At 44.7% G+C, this 17,830-nt stretch overlaps 1 long non-coding RNA gene across 1 annotated transcript; it reads left to right on the forward strand.

Moving 5' to 3' along the window:
• Positions 1-6,073: 6,073 nt before the first annotated feature.
• LOC309623370 lies at positions 6,074-11,744 on the forward strand. The gene is made up of 2 exons (XR_014241340.1): positions 6,074-11,107; positions 11,690-11,744. It is a non-coding gene; the product is annotated as an uncharacterized lncRNA (long non-coding RNA).
• Positions 11,745-17,830: the final 6,086 nt, after the last annotated feature.

Raw genomic sequence — 17,830 nt, forward strand, 5'->3', positions numbered from 1 at the left:
CTAACTGGGAGAATTTGGGAGGGGCCAAAAGGAGGGAGGAGATGCCAGCCCATAATATTGTCGTACAGACCTCCCAGGATCCTTCGCGCTAGGGTCCGTCTTGGCTGAGAGATGCACGCGCCACCAGAAAGGACCCTGAGTCAGACTATATATGGGCCAAGCAAGACGACTGGCCAGAGACAACCCGGAAACTAACTCCATTACCATAAAACCTAAGACTGCGAGCCACGTGGCAGAGCAGTTCTCCTGGGTTCTCTTAACCTGCTGCGCTCCACCCGGGCGCCCCTTTCCAATAAAGTCTTTTGCTTTGTCAGTACGTGTGTCCCCTAGGACAATTCATTTCCATGTTAGACAAGAGCCCACTCTCAGGCACTGGAAGGGGTCTCCCTTCCTGCAACAGTTCCTTCCTGGAGGAGGGCAGTGATTCACAGTGTGACCTTCAATTTCTTCCCTTCACTCCCCTTCCATACACGTACAGCCACAACCTCAGCTCCCCACCTGGGTCTCTGTCCCCACCCAGCATCCAGCTGCCACCTGTATCCCCCCTGGGATGTCCCCCAGGCTCCCCAGTTTTGGTTTTTCACCCCCACTGGCTTTTCCTCCCATGCCCTTGGCTCCTCCCCACCCAGCCTTCATTGCCTTCCTTCCTGGGATGTGGAAGCAAGCAACCTAAATGTCTACCAGTGGATGAATGGATAAAGAAAATGTGATATAGGGGAATTCCCTGGTGGTCCAGTGGTTAGGACTCTGCGCCTCCACTGCAGGGGGCATGGGTTCGATACCTGGTGGGGGAACTAAGATCCTACATGCCAAGTGGCGTGGCAAAAAAAAAAAAAAAAAGAAGTGTATATATATATAAACATTACTCAACCACAAAAAGAAGGAAATAAGTCAGACAGAGAAAGACAGATACTGCAGGATCTCACTTATATGCGGAATCTTAAAAAAAACCAAACTTGGGCTTCCCTGGTGGCGCAGTGGTTGAGAATCTGCCTGCCAATGCAGGGGACACGGGTTCGAGCCCTGGTCTGGGAAGATCCCACATGCCGCGGAGCAACTAGGCCCGTGAGCCACAACTACTGAGCCTGCGCGTCTGGAGCTTGTGCTCTGCAACAAGAGAGGCCGCGACAGTGAGAGGCCTGCGCACCGCGATGAAGAGTGGCCCCCGCTCGCCGCAACTAGAGAAAGCCCTCGCACAGAAACGAAGACCCAACACAGCCATAAATAAATAAATAAAAATAAATAAATTTAAAAAAAACCAAAAACTTGCAGATACAGAGAACAGATAGATGGTTGCCAGAGACGGTGAGTGGTGGATGAAATCAGTGAACAGAGTCAAAGGTACAAACTTCCAGTTATAAGACAAATAAGTCATGGGAATGTCATGTACAGCACGGTGATTATAGTTAATAATACTGTATTGTGCATTTGAAAGTTGCTAAGAGAGCAGATCTTAAAAATTCTCATCACAAGAAAAAAAAATTGAACCATGTGTGGTGATGGATGTTAAATAAACTTATTGTGGTGAACATTTCAGAGCATATACATACAGCAAATCATTCTGTTGTATACTTAAAATGAATACAATGTTATATGTCAATTCTATCTCCATAAAAAAATTACAAGAAATAGGTGACATTAATTTTAATAATACTTTTTACTTAACCCACTATACACAAAATGCGATCATGTAACAAGTATAAAAAATTATTAATGAGCTATTTTACCTTTTTTGGGGGTACTGTTCTCAAAATCTGATATAGTTCATGTGTTTTTTTACAACCATAGAATGCCTCAATTTGGATTGGACACATTTCAAGTGCTCAAGAGCCACATGTGGCCAGTGGCTACTGTGTTAGACAGTGCAGGAAATGTAACCACTGCCCAGGTGAAGACGGGAGACATCCCAGACGCAGCTGGAACCCTGGGTCCTTCGCTCCATGTTCCCAGATAAATCTCTGCCTGAATTGCCGTGGACTACTTGGAGCCTGGTGTAGGGCTGGAGCCCAGTCTGTATCTCCAAAGGTACTGACTCTGCCCTTTGAACCCCGTCTCCTCTCTTCCCTCCTCCTCCTCCTGCAGGGTCCCACTACCTTAAACAAACCAGATGCCAGTCACCCCCACTGGGCCACCCCAGACTTGTCTGGATCCAACTGGGGCCACCACCTCAGATTCCAAATAACAATGACTGTCACGGGCCATCCTGCCTTGTGGGCTGTATTATTTCTCCAAAAAAGATATGTTGAAATCCAAACCCCAGGTCCTTGAGGTTGTGACCTTATTTGGAAATAGGGTACTTTGCAGATGTAATTAGTTAAGATGAGATCATACTGAATTAGGGTGGGTCCTGAATCCAATATGACTGGTGTCTTTAGAGAAGAGAGATGCAGACAGACACAGAGGAAGAAAGTCATGTGACCATGGAGGTCAAGATTGGGGTGATGCAGCTTTGTGCAAACCAAAGAAGGCCAGTAACCACCAGAAACTAGGAAAGAGACAAGGCATGATTCTCCCCTCTCCCCTAGAGCCTTCAGAGAGAGCATAGCTCTGCTGATACCTTGACGTTGGACTTCTAACTTCCAGCACTGAGAGAGAATCCATTTCTGTCTCAAGGCACCCCGTCTGCGGTAATTTATTGCAGCAGCCTTAGGAAACCAGTGCAGCCTGTTTATCCCTTCTCTTCTTCAGGTCTTGGCTTGCCAATCACCTGCTCTAAGAAGCCTGCCCTGACCTCTAGCTTGGGCCAGGCTTTCTTTATTCTCAGGCTCCTCCTGACCACAAATGAATTATTACATCTTTACAATCGTGTCATCGCTTGTTAATCCCAGTGTCCCCTGTGAGAGCAAAAGCCCCACGAAGAGAAGAGCCACAACAGTTGTAACACCATTATTCCTTCAAGAACGTCCACGGTAAAGAATGAACTACTTTTTTTTTTTTGGCTGCACCATGTGGCTTGTGGGATCTTAGTTTCCCCAACCAGGGATCAAACCTGTGCCCCCTGCAGCGGAAGCGCAGAGTCTTAACCACTGGACTGCCAGGGAGTTCTCAAAGAATGAAATTCTGCTATTTGCAACACCATGGATGGGCCTGGGGGGTATTATGCTTAGTGAAATAAGTCAGACAGGGACTTCCCTGGTGGCAAATGTGGGACTTCGCTAGATGCCACATGCATGCCGCAACTAAGAGTTCGCACGCCACAACTTAGTTCGCATGTCGCAACTAAGAGTTCGCACGCCACGCCCGCCTGCCACAACTAAGACCCTGCACAAGCAAACAAATTAATTAATAAATTATTTTTAAAAAAGAAGTCAGACAAAGACAAATACTGTATGTTGACTTATATGTGGAATCTAAAAAATAATACAAATAAATGAATATAACAAAACAGAAACAAACTCACAGACACAGAGAACAAGCTAGTAGTTACCAGTGGGCTGCGGAAGGAGGGAAGGGGCAACATAGGGGGAGGAGATTAAAAGGTAGAAACTAATATGTATAAAATAAATAAGCTACAGGCTACATTGTACTGCACGGGGAATATAGCCAATACTTTATAATGACTTAAAATGGCGTATAATCTACAAAAATATCAATTCACTACGTTGTACACCCGAAACTAATAGAATATTTTACTTTTATTTATTTATTATTATTTTTTTTTTAAATAAATTTATTTATTTTATTTATTTATTTTTGGCTGCGTTGGGTCTTCATTGTGGCACGTGGGCTTTTCGTTGTGGTGGCTTCTCTTGTTGTGGAGCACGGGCTCTAGGTGCACAGGCTTCAGTAGTTGTGGCACGCAGGCTTCAGTAGTTGTGGCTCGCGGGCTTCAGTAGTTGTGGCTCGCGGGCTCTAGAGCGCAGGCTCAGTAGTTGTGGCGCACGGGCTTAGTTGCTTTGCAGCATGTGGGATCTTCCCGGACCAGGGCTTGAACCCGTGTCCCCTGCACTGGCAGGCAGAGTCTTATCCACTGCGCCACCAAGGAAGTCCCTAATAGAATATTTTAAATGAACTTTACTTCAGTTAAAAGAAAGAAGAACATCCATGGTCACCCTCAGTGTCCTGCACCAGGCCAGCGATGACAAGGAGAGAAAACCAGCCATCCCGGCTCTCTGGTGCCTCTTGTGTTGTTACATGACAGACACACAGTAATTGTTAAATGACTAAATGAACGATTAAGGAACTTAGCTGTCCTAAGAGCCTCCTCTCAGCTTTTTTTTTTTTAATTTAAGTAGAGTTGATTTACAATGGTATGTTAATTTCTGCTTACAGCAAAGTGATTCAGTTATACATATATATACAATCTTTAAAAAAATTTTTTATGATGATTTTTAAAATAAATTTATTTATTTTATTTATTTATTTTTGGCTGCACTGGGTCTTTGTTGCTGCATGTGGGCTTTCTCTAGTTGCGGGGAGCTGGGGCTACTCTTTGTTGCGGTGCGCAGGCTTCTCATTGCAGTGGCTTCTCTTATTGTGCAGCACGGGCTCTAGGCACGCGGGCTTCAGTAGTTGTGGCACGCAGGCTCTAGAGCACAGGCTCAGCAGTTGTGGCACACGGGCTTAGTTGCTCCATGGCATGTGGGATCTTCCCGGACCAGGGCTTGAACCCGTGTCCCCTGCATTGGAAGGCGGATTGTTAACCACTGTGCCACTAGGGAAGCCCTATAATGATTTTTAAACAATATTTATTTATTATTTATTTTGGCTGCACCAGGTCTTAGTTGCGCCACGTGGGCTCTTCGTGGAAGCATGCAGACTTCTTAGTTGCAGCATGCAGGCTTCTTAGTTGCGGAATGCATGTGGGATCTTAGTTCCCCGACCAGGGATAGAACCCGTGTCCCCTGCATTGGAAGGCAGATTCTTAACCACTGGATCACCAGGGAAGTCCCAGGACCTTGTTGTTCATCCATTCTATATATAAAAGCTTCCATCTGCTAACCCCAAACCACTCCATCCCTCCCCCACACCCTCTCCCCCTTGGCAACCACAAGTTTGTTCTGTATGTCTGAGTCTGTTTCTATTTCACAGATAGGTTCATTTGTGTCATATTTTATATTCCACATATAAGTGATATCATACGGTATTTGTCTCTTTCTGACTTACTTCACTTCAATCTCTAGTTGCATCCATGTTGCTGCAAATGGCATTATTTCATTCTTTTCTATGGCTGAGTAGTATTCCATTGTATACATGTACCACATCTTCATTATCCATGCACATGTCAACGGACATTTAGGTTGTTTCCATATCTTGGCTATTGTGAATAGTGCTGCTATGAACATAAGGGTGCATGTATCTTTTTATTTTTATTTATTTATTTATTTATTTATTTATTTATTTATTTATTTATGGCTGTGTTGGGTCTTCGTTTCTGTGCATGGGCTTTCTCTAGTTGCGGTGAGCGGGGCCACTCTTCATCGCGGTGCACGAGCCTCTCACTGTCGCGGCCTCTCTTGTTGCGGAGCACAAGCTCCAGACGCGCAGGCTCAGTAGTTGTGGCTCACGGGCCTAGTTGCTCTGCGGCATGTGGGATCTTCCCAGACCAGGGCTCGAACCCATGTCCCCTGCATTGGCAGGCAGATTCTCAACCACTGCGCCACCAGGGAAGCCCGCATGTATCTTTTTGAATTAGAGTTTTGTCTGGATATATGCCCAGGAGTGGGATTATCATGGTAATTCTATTTTTAGTTTTCTGAGGAAACTCCATACTGTTTTCCAACGTGGCTCCACCAATTTACATTCTTACCAACAGTGTAGGAGGGTTCCCTTTTCTCCACACCCTCTCTAGCATTTGTTATTTGTAGAGTTTTATTGATGGCCATTCTGACCAGTGTGAGGTGGTACCTCATTGTAGTTTTGACTTGCATTTCTCTAATAATTAGCATTCCCAGCTCTTTCTGAGTCTCCTCAGCTGGCTTCTCCAGGGTTCAAGATCAATTCTCTCAAGACTTGCCCTACTGGCTTTACCTGTCTTAAGTCATTTAACCCTCAGTACAACCCTAGAAGTTAGATATAATTATTTTTTAAATAAATTTATTTATTTATTTATTTATTTTTTGGCTGCATTGGGTCTTCATTGCTGCACACGGGCTTTCTCTAGCTGCAGAGAGCAGGGGCTACTCTTCGTTGCAGTGCGAGGGCTTCTCATCGCGGTGGCTTCTCTTGTTGCGGAGCACAGGCTCTAGGCACGCGGGCTTCAGTAGTTGTGGCACGCAGGCTCAGTAGCTGTGGCTAGCAGGCTCTAGAGCGCAGGCTCAGTAGTTGTGGCACACCGGCTTAGTTGCTCCATGGCATGTGGCATCTTCCCGGACCAGGGATCGAACCCGTGTCCCCTGCATTGGCAGGAGTATTCTTAACCACTGCACCACCAGAGAAGTCCCTAGATACAATTATTAAACCCATTTTACAGATGAGGAAATAAAGTATCAGAAATAGAGGTCAGGGCTTCCCTGGTGGTGCAGTGGTTGAGAATCCGCCTGCCAATGCAGGGGACACGGGTTCGAGCCCTGGTCTGGGAAGATCCCACATGCCGCGGAGCAACTGGGCCCGTGAGCCACAACTACTGAGCCTGCGCGTCTGGAGCCTGTGCTCCGCAACAAGAGAGGCCGCGATAGTGAGAGGCCCGTGCACCGCGATGAAGAGTGGCCCCCGCTCGCCGCAACTAGAGAAAGCCCTCGCACAGAAATGAAGAACCAACACAGCCAAAATAAATAAATAAATGAATAAATTTATTTAAAAAAAATAGTTAGATTTATTTAAAAAAAAAAAAAAAAAAAACCCAAAAGAAATAGAGGTCATACAGTGGGCGAACTACTGTTATTCCCAGTGGTCATCTTCATAGTCGTCATACATTTAAAACTCAGAAAGCAACCCAATAAAAGCACAGGCAAAAGATCTGTACAGTCTCTTCACAAAAGACAAATGGATGCCAAATAAGCACATGAAAAGATTCTTATCAAAAACCATCAGGAAAATGCAAAATAGCATGACAATCAGATACCACCACAAACCCACCAGAACAGCTAAAATGAAAAAGACTCACCCTACCAAGGTGAAGATATAGAGGAACCAAATATTTAAAGGGCATGCAGTTTGTTGTATGTCAATGATACCCCAATAAACTAGGAAAAACAAATCAGTATGGTAACATTAGGACACGGACACAAAATTGCATTTGAGTGGAATCCAGTGAGGTAGGATTGGTGACTGTATTCTGGTGATTGTATTTTGGCGTCAGTGCCTAAATTTCATCCTGGGTCTCTCAGCAATTTAAAGAATGTTTCTGTGCTTCTCCACCCAGTTCCCATGCTCCTTAGCGAAATAATCCCTCCTAGGCTGAGCTGACTAAATTACACACTCTTGAAGGAAACACAAATATGTATAAAGATGCTTTCTCACATAGATCACTTTCCTAGTCAAACTTCCTTGCTTCCTTAGAGCCACCTCGTCCTGCCTCTCATGCCTTTATTGCACCCAGAGTTGTGTGAGAGAATGCTCTAGAAATGAACTCACATTATGGCTGCCTTTTTGGCTGAAAGGATGCCAAACTCTTCTTTCATTCAACAAATGTATCCTGGGGGGAGGGATAGATTAGGAGTTTGGGATTAAAATATACACACTACTGTACATAAAATAGATAACCAACAAGGACCTACTGTATAGCACAGGAAACTATATTCAATGTCTTGTAATAACCTATAATGAAAAAGAATCTAACAGATAGATAAAGTATAGATAGATATAGATATACATATATAACTGAATCACTTTGCTGTACACCTTAAACTAACACAACATTGTAAATCAACTATATGTCAATAAATTTTTTTTTTTTTTTTGGCCACACTGCATGGCATGTGGGATCTTATTTCCCCGACCAGGGATCTAACCCTCATCCCCTGCATTGGGAGCACAGAGTCTTAACCACTGGACCACCAGGGAAGTCCCTCAATAAAAATTTTTAAAAGTAAAAATAAAAACAATGCTACTAAAAACCAACCAAACAAACAAACAAAAAAACCCCACAAATTTATCCTGAGCATCTACTATGTGCCAAGCTCTATGCTATAGAAAGAGACTATAGAAGGCTATAGAAAGAGGACAAATACCACGGTCTCCTCTTGGGGTCTTGGGGGTAGGATAAAAGAGATAAATGTTGAATTCATTACACAAATAATTACATAGTTATGATTGCAATAAGGGTCACATAGGAAAAGGCAAGCTTACAATAGCAGGAAGTAACCTAGTTTGGGGGCTGTGATCCAGGAGGACTTCTGAGGAAGCCACATTTAAGTTGAGCTCTGTATTAGTCCGAATAGGTCAAGTTTCCCTGCAATAACAAACAAGACCAAAGTCCAATGGTTTAACACAAAACCAAAGTTAATTCCCCCTTCATGTTACTCATCCTACATGAGCTGGCAGAGGCTCAGCTCTACACAGTCATGCAGGGGTCCAAACTGACCAGGTACGTACCATCTTGTGGCTGTACCATCAGGAACTCACTGCCTCAGTTGCCACAAAGGGACAAGAGAGAGACTGGAGAAGCTTGTGTGGGCTTTTTTTTTTTTTAATTTAATTATTTAATTTATTTATTTATTTATTTTTGGGCTGCGTTGGGTCCTCGTTGCTATGCATGGGCTTTCTCCAGTTGCGGCGAGTGGGGTCTACTCTTCACTGCGGTGCGCAGGATTCTCATTGTGGTGGCTGCTCTTGTTGCAGAGCATGGGCTCTAGGCGCTGGGGCTTCAGTAGTTGTGGCATGCGAGCTCAGTAGTTGTGGCTCTCGGGCTCTAGAGTACAGGCTCAGTAGTTGTGGCACACGGGCTTAGTTGCTCCGTGGCATGTGGGATCTTTCCGGACCAGGGATCAAACCTGTGTCCCCTGCATTGGCAGGCGGATTCTTTTTTTTTTTTTTTTTTTTTTTAATATTTTGGTATTCCATTTGGTCCACTTTTTTTTTTTAATTTCTTATTTTATTTTATTTATTTATGGCTGTGTTGGGTCTTCGTTTCTGTGCGAGGGCTTTCTCTAGTTGCGGCAAGTGGGGGCCACTCTTCATCGCGGTGCGCAGGCCTCTCACTATCACGGCCTCTCTTGTTGCGGAGCACAGGCTCCAGGTGCGCAGGCTCAGTAGTTGTGGCTCACGGGCCTAGTTGCTCCGCGGCATGTGGGATCTTCCCAGACCAGGGCTCGAACCCGTGTCCCCTGCATTGACAGGCAGATTCTCAACCACTGTGCCACGAGGGAAGCCCAAGCAGGCGGATTCTTAACCACTATGCCACCAGGGAAGTCCTTGTGTGGGCTTTTTGATGCCTCCTCAGAATTGATTGACTTGCAGAAGTGATGTATGTCATTGCATACATCTCATATTTCAATGGCCAAAATTAGTCAAGAGAGTCACCTAAGTGAAGTAGTTTTTCATTCAATAGATAGTGATACCCAGAAATGTTTATCGTAGCATCTAAAGGATGAGTGAGAATTAGTCAGAAAAAGAGAAGAAGGAAGGAAGTGCCTTCCTGGTAGAACAGCACATTCAAAGACATGGGAAACAAAGAGACAATGGGGGCTTCCCCGGGGCTTCCCCGGTGGTGCAATGGTTAAGAATCTGCTTGCCAATGTAGGGGACACGGGTTCGATCCCTGGTCCAGGAAGTTCTCACATGCCATGGAGCAACTAAGCCCATGCACCATAACTGCTGAGCCTGCGTGCCACAACTACTGAAGCCCCTGCACCCAGAGGCCATGCTCCGCAACAAGAGAAGCCACTGCAATGAGAAGCCTGTGCACCACAACGAAGAGTAGCCCCCGCTCGCCGCAATGAGAGAAAGCCCGCGTGCAGCAACGAAGACCCAACACAGTCAAAAATAAATAAATAAAATAAATAAATCTATTAAAGAAAAAGAGAGAGGTTCCCCGTCCCCCTCCTGCTGAGAACCTGCCTTTGCTTCCTGCCCTCAGGTGTGTGAGAGGAGCGTGTTTCTTTCCAATAAATACCGATACATCAAAAAAAAAAAAAAAAAAGAGAGAGAGAGAAAGAGAGACAATGGGGATATGGATTCAAAATTCTGACAGAAAAGGATTTTCAATCCAGACCACTATTTCCAGCCAAAATATTGATCAAGTGTGAGGAGCAAGTAAAGACATTTCAAAACATGGAAGGACTCAGAAATGTTCTCTTTGATGCTCTTATGTTCTCAGAAATTTACTGCAGGATGCACTCCACAAAAACAGAGGGGTAAACAAAGAAAAAAAGAAGACATGAGACTGAGGAAACAGGGATTCCAGCTTAGGAAAGAGATGAAGAGAATTCCTGGGATGGCGGCAGGAGGAATACCCCAGCAAAAAGAACCCAGGAGGAAAGCAGAATGCTACCTATAGATTACCTGATGAATTTTATGATTTGGAAAGTTGAATTGAGATAAATTGCCAGAACTTCTAAGAAAGACAACTGAAGAAAAAAAGAAGGTAATTAACTCCAGGCGGATAAATTATACATCATAATAATTACATTTCTTAATTGTATCCTTCAAAAGGAAATTAAATTACATTTTCATAAAATCAATAAAAAGAATGTGAGCCACCAAGACACCAGGTGAATGCACGTCTCATATTCAGTTGATGACTCAGTGGCACCACCTGATGGCTGGGAGGCATCTCAAACTCAACTGGCCCTAAACTGAACTCTCTGAATTTAACTTCTGCCCTTTCTGTTGTTCCATGCCCTTCCCATCTCAGATGCCTGAAAAGCAACCCACCAAGGTTTGAGGACTCCTAATGGCCCACATGAAGATGCTCAGACCAATTTTGGGTTGACTCCGCCCACATTCTCCAACCTGACCAATCAGAGCAGTCCACTCCCCAGACCAGGAGATTGGTTTGGTTATGACATGTGATCCTAGCTGGGCCAATGAAATTCAGTACTAGGACTTCTGGTGGAACCTTGGGGTGACTGGATGTCTTTTCCCAAGTTGCTACTGAGTGGGAATGATGGATCTGTAGTGCCAGGAAGAATCTCTGCCACCCAAAGGGGAGCTTGATGAGATGAAAGCCCAGCTGAACCAAGAGACAGAGTTAGATTCCTGGTGACATTGGAGCTTCTTGATCCAGGTATGCCTGAAGTTAACCCAACTCCTAGATCCCTAGATTTTCAGCTACGGGAGTCAATTCATTCCTAACCACTGCCCCCACACCGGTTTGAGTTGTTTTTAAGTTGGACTTAATTTTTTTTTTCTGGAACTTTCAACTAAACAAATCCTGATTCATACAGCCCCTACTCAATGCCAGGCATTGCACTAAACAGTTGACATGACCAGTCTCATTGAACCATATGAGGGGGGAATAATTATGATTCCCATTTAACTGATGAGGAAACTGAGGCTCACAGATGTCAATCCATCTGCCCAAGATCAGAGCCAGAATTCCAACCCACGTCTCTCTGACCCCAAATCCTGCTTCTCTGACCATGAGGAACAGTTGCCAGATTTGGAGATTTAGAGACAAGAGGTATGGTATGGTAGGGGGTGGGGAGCAGGGCAAGAGCCAGTTGGCAATGGCCTGGGCTGCTTGAGCTTGCTTTCTTTTTTTATTATTTGTTTTAATTGAAGTATAGTTTATTTACAATGTTGTGTTTGTTTCAGATATACAGAAAAGTGATTCAGTTATACATGCATATATATCTTTTCTTTCCAGATTCTTTTCTCTTATAGGTTATTACAAACTATTGAGTATAGTTCCCTGTGCTATATAGTAGGTCCTTGTTGGTTATTTATTCTACGTATAGTAGTGTGTATATGTTTATCCCAAACTCCTAATTTATCCCTTCTCCCCTCTGCTTGAGCTTTCTTCAAAGGGCTCCAAGGAGTTACGGGAGGGTCATGAGTGGGGAAGGACAGGAGGAAGGATGCACTGCAGTGTGGGCATTGGGATCAATAAAAATAATAACAAAAAGTAATAACTATCAAACCACAATGAGATGCCACTTCACGCCCACCAGGATGGCTGTAATAAAAAAGGATGGAAGGGACTTCCCTGGTGGCACAGTAGTTAAGAATCCTCCTGCAGGGGACACGGGTTCGATCCCTGGTCCGGGAAGATCCCACATGCCGTGGAGCAACTAAGCCCGTGTGCCACAACTACTGAGCCCATGCACCACAACTACTGAGCCCGTGCGCCACAACTACTGAAGCCCGCGTGCCTATAGCCTGTGCTGCACAAGAAGAGAAGCCACCGCAATGAGAAGCCTGCGCACCACAACGAAGAGTAGCCCTCGCTCCCCGCAACTAGAGAAAGCCCGCGCGCAGCAACGAAGACCCAACACAGCCAAAAATAAATAAATAAATAAATAATAAAATAAAAAAAGGACAGAAAATAACAAGTGTTAGCAGGATGTGGGGAAATCAGAACCCCTATATATTGCTGGTGGGAATGTAAAACAGGGCAATCACTTTGGAAAAGTTTGGCAGTTCCTCAAGATGTTCAGCATAGAATTACCACATGACACCACCATTCCACTCCTAGATATATTCCCAATAGAAATGAAAATATATGTCCACATAAAAAACCTGTACACAGGGACTTCCCTGGTGGTGCTGTGGATAAGACTCCACGCTCCCAGTGCAGGGGGCTCAGGTTCGATCCCTGATCAGGGAACTAGATCGCACATGCATGCTGCAACTAAGGGGACCGCCTGCTGCAACTAAGACCCGGTGCAACCAAAAAACAAAACAACCACAACAAAAACAAAAAACCTGTACGCAAAGGTTCATAGCATTTTTCAAGGTAGCCAAAAAAAAAAAAAGAAGAACAATAGAAACAAGCCAAGTGTCTGAGAATTCCTTGATGGTCCAGTGGTTAGGACTTCACGCTTTCACAGCAGGGGCCTGGGTTCGATCCCTGGTCAGGGACTAAGATCCTACGTGCTGCACGGCATGGCCAAAAAAAAAAAGGTCTGACATTTGTCAAGTGGTTAGCTCTGGGCCGAGCAGTGTGTTAGCTCTTTACGCCAATGATTGCCTTCATACTCCCAAGATCACTGTGAGAACGAAAAAGACTTTCATGACTTCATTTTACAGATGAGTAGACTGAGGTCAGAGAGGTTAAGCAAGTCACACAGCAAGATGGTGAACCGACATCATAGGCCTGATATTTGAGGTCCACCAGATCTGCCCTTGCCCCACCCCCAGTTTCACCTCCCACTCCTGCTCTTTCCTCCCCCTAAGCCACAACTCTGCCCTACTGACCTGATTTCTGTTTCTTTTACCCACACATTCTTTTCAGCCTCCACACTTTTGCATGTGCTGATTCAATCCCTCTGCCCAGTTGTTCTTTCCCCTCCCCCCCCACCTAGTCTGTGAAATGAATGTCTAAGTGTGAGCGGGAAGAGAGAGAGAGAGAGAGAGAGAGAGAGAGGAAGAGAGAGGAGGCTCTGACTCCAAGTTTCCAAACCTCACTTGGAAGTGAGGGATGCAGGGAGGGGGGCACCAAGAGGGCTGCTGGGTGGGAAAGATCAGGGCCTGCCTCCTCTGCCTTCTGAGGACTTGGTCTGCCAACCATGTCTACAGCTTTTGGAGCCCTTGGCCTGGGTTTAACTCAAGCTGTATCTGGGGACATCTGTGCAGGAAGATGAGGTCAGATTTTCCCATGGGCAGTTCACCAGGCCCGGAATGAGCAGGGGAGAAAAGCATGGCTCTGCCCAATTCCTGCGCAGCACCTGGGACAAGGTGATCCCCCCCCCCCCCACCAAGCCCCTCACCCTCCCAACTCAAAGCCTCTTCTCGGAGCCTTTTAGAATTGTTAATAAGTACATTAATACAATAGTATTATTCAGTCGTAAAAAGAAATGAAGTCCTGCTGCCTGCGACAACGTGGAAGAACCTCAAAACATTATGCTAAGTGAAAGAAGTCCGGTGCAAAAGGCCACATATTGTATGATTCCATTTATATGAAGTATTCAGAATAGAGAAATCCATAGAGACAGAGTGCAGATCAGTGGTTGCCTCGGGCTGGGGGATGGGGATGGGGAACAACTGTTTAATGGGTGTGAGGTTTCATTTTGGGGTGATAAAAATGCTTTGAAACTAGATAGAGGTGGTGGTTGAATACCATTGTGAATGTCCTCAATGCTACTGAATTGTTCCTTTAAGAGGATTAATTTTATGTTACGTGACTATCACCTCCATTTTTTTTTTTTTTTTTTTTTGGCCGCGCTGCGCAGCCTGCAGGATCTCAGTTCCCTAATCAGGGATTGAACCCAGGCCACTGCGGTGAAAGCGCTGAGTCCGGACTTTCCTGGTGGCGCGGTGGTTAAGATCCGCCTACCAATGCAGGGGAAACGGGTTCAAGCCCTGATCCAGGAAGATGCCACATGCCTCGGCGCAACTAAGTCCGTGCGCCACAACTACTGAGCCTGCGCTCTAGAGCCCACGAGCTACAACTACTGAGGCTACGTGCCACAACTACAGAAGCCCACACGCCTAGAGCCCGTGCTCTGTGACCAGAGAAGCCACCGCAATGAAGAGTAGCCCCCGCTGGCCGCAACTAGAGAAAGCTCACACACAACAATGAAGACCCAACGCAGCCAAAAATAAATAAATAAAGTTATTAAAAAAAAAAAAAGAAAGCTCTGAGTCCTAACCCCTAGACGACCAGGGAACTCCCTCAATTAAAAAAAAAAAAAGTAAGTACAGTAAGCTAGGCCTTTGCTCATGCTGATTGCTCTTCCAGGAACACCCTTCCCTCTGCCTTCATGTTATTCTGACCTCAGCTCACTTCACCTCCACAAAGAGGCCTTGCCTGTTCTTGGATCTAAAATGGTCCCCGTTCCAGGAATTCCCTGGCGGTCCAGTGCACACTTTCACTGCTGAGGGCGCGAGTTCCATCCCTGGTTGTGGCCCACAAGCTGCGCGGCCAAAAAAAAAAAAAAAAAAAAAAAAAATTCCCCATTCACTCCCGTAACACAACATTATATTTTATTTGTTTATAGCACACGTCACTATGTGGAATTCTCTTAATAACTTGTGTATGATTTTTTTTGTCCCCCACAAAAATGTGAGCCCCTTATGGGCAGAGGACCATGGTGTTCCCATTTTCAGATGAGGAAGTGGAGGCTCAGGGATGTTTAGAAACTGAAAGTCGCCCTGCCACCTGTCTCCTCTAAAATCCATGCTCCTGGCACTGCAGCCAGGGATTTCAAGCTCAGATACTGTGAGAGGCCAGGCTGGCAATAGAAATGTCCAAAGCCTCCTGGTGGCGTGGCCTGGGAGCATATGTCTTCTCGAGGACCTCTCAGGCTTTTTATCTTTTTTTTTTAAATTTTAATTTAATTTAATTTAATTTAATTTATTTTTTTGGCTGTGTTGGGTCTTCGTTGCTGCACGCAAGCTCTCTCTAGTTGTGGCGAGCAGGGGCTACTCTGTTGCGGTTCGTGGGCTTCTCATTATGGTGGCTTCTCTTGTTGCAGAGCACGGGCTCTAGGCACGCGGGCTTCAGTAGTTGTGGTGCACGGGCTTAGTTGCTCCGCGGCATGTGGGATCTTCCTGGACCAGGGATCAAACCTGTGTCCCCTGCATTGGCAGGCGGATTCTTAACCACTGTGCCACCAGGGAAGTCCCTAATTTTTATTTTATAGTGGAGTATAGTTGATTTACAATGTGGTGTTAGTTTCAGGTGTACAGCAAAGTGAATCAGTAATACATATACATATATCTACTCTTTTTCAGATTCTTTTCCCATATAGGTTATTACAGAATATTGAGTAGAGTTCCCTGTGCTATACAGTAGGTCCTTGTTGATTATCTATTTTATATAGAGTAGTGTGTGTATGTTAATCCCAAACTCCTAGTTTATCCCTCCCCCCCCCTTTTTTTTTGATTAATAAACTCTATTTTTTAGAGCAGTTTTAGGTTCACAGCAAATTGAGCAGAAAGTACAGAGATATCCCATATACTCCCTGTGCCCCATTCCCAACCTCTCCCACTATGGACACCCCACACCACAGTAGTGTATTTAGTACCACTGATGAACCTACATGAACACATCATTATCACCCAAAGTCCATAGGTCCATAGTGGCTCCCCACCCCGTCCCCCCCGCACTGCGAGACTGTGAGGCATGCCGGGATCTTATTTCCCAGACCAGGGATCGAGACTGTGCCCCTGCAGTGGAAGCACGGTCTTAACCACTGGACCACGCGGAGTCCCAAAAGTCCATAGATGTTTTACATTGAGGTTCACTCTCTGTGTTACACATTCTATGGGTTTGGACAAATGGATAATGACATGTATCTACCATTACTGTATCATACAGAATGGTTTCACTGCCCTAACAATCCCCTGTACTCTGCCTATTCATCCCTCCTTCCTCCATAATCCCTGCCAACCACTGATCTGTCCCCGTAGTTTTGCCTTTTCCAGAATGTCACATGGTTGGAACTATACATCATGTAGCCTTTTCACATTGGTTTCTTTCACTTAGGAATATGCATTTACGTTTCCTTCATGTCTTTTCATGGCTTGATAGCTCATCTCTTTTTGAGCTCATCTCTGTTTGAGTCCATTGTCTGGATGTACCAGTTTATTTATCCGTTCACCTACTGAAGGACATCTTGGTTGCTTCCAAGTTTTGACAATTATGGATAAGGCTGCTAGTAACATCCATGTGCAGGTTTTTGTGTGGACAACACTCTATTCTTTGGAAACAAGTCTCCAAGTCCAGCTCCTTCCCTCAAGGAGGGGGGAACTTAGCTCTCCCCCTTAGAGGGAGTTTCCAAGAATTTTTGGACAAAGATTAAGACCACCTAGGTGATTAATAAATATTTGGGAGGAGAAACTTTGAGGCTATGCAAATGTCGTCTTTCTTCTTAAAGTTTTACCCATTAATTTTCTCATTCATCAGTGGATTCTACATGCAACAATTATCACAGTGGTATTCTAACAGTGATTTTCTATTTTCATCATTCATTATACTTTTTTTTTTTTTTTTTGGCTGCATTACGCAGCTTGTGGGATCTTAGTTCCTTGACCAGGGATCGAACTCGTTCCCCCTGCAGTAGAAGTGCGGAGTCCTAACCACTGGACTGCCAGGGAATTCCCTCATTATACTTTTATTAATTGGAATTCTTCTGTCGGGAAGATTTGTTCCTTCTCCCTCATTTTAAAATAGATTCAATTATGTATTTAAATCGGTATGGATTTGTGGACATTTATTTTATTCTTTGGGTTATAATCCAATTCTATCACTATTTATTTTGTTCAAATTGTTCCAGCTTTGGCCAGTGGGAGTTCTTTCAGACTGGCTCTGGTGTCTTTTTGGCATTTTTTTTTTTTTAAAGCACTCTGTCTAGAAGATGCTCCAGGGTCCTTGTGCAGTTTCTCTGCCCCAGCCCTAGAAGTGGTCATTTCTCCAAGAAGCCCTGGTTCCTCACACTGGAAAATGGTATTTAGAAACCAAGATCTGGGTGCTGAGTGTACTCATTGCTACTGGGGTGCCATTGCTCTGAGCCCTCGGCAGACAGAGCTGGGAAATGTGTGTGTACTAATCCGTGTGCACACTCACATCCATATTTACTTTCATATCTTACTGTTAAAATAAACATTTCATAATGATAACCCCATCCAGCACCACACTGCTTATTTGTAGCTTCATTCTCCAACGGTATGGAAACTGGTTGTCAGTATCTACAACATATGTACTTATTTGTTCAGTGCTAGTACATAGCAGTTCCAAAATTAACCCGTACTCCTGTGAGAAACAAATATACCAACCAGACTAGTGTTTCTGTACAGTTCAGACAGATGTTTGAACGGGAAACCTCTGAGCCAAGCAAACAAATCT

This window comes from Balaenoptera borealis, assembly GCF_965194805.1.
Source record: "Balaenoptera borealis genome assembly, chromosome: 2".
Taxonomy (NCBI): Eukaryota; Metazoa; Chordata; class Mammalia; order Artiodactyla; family Balaenopteridae; genus Balaenoptera; species Balaenoptera borealis.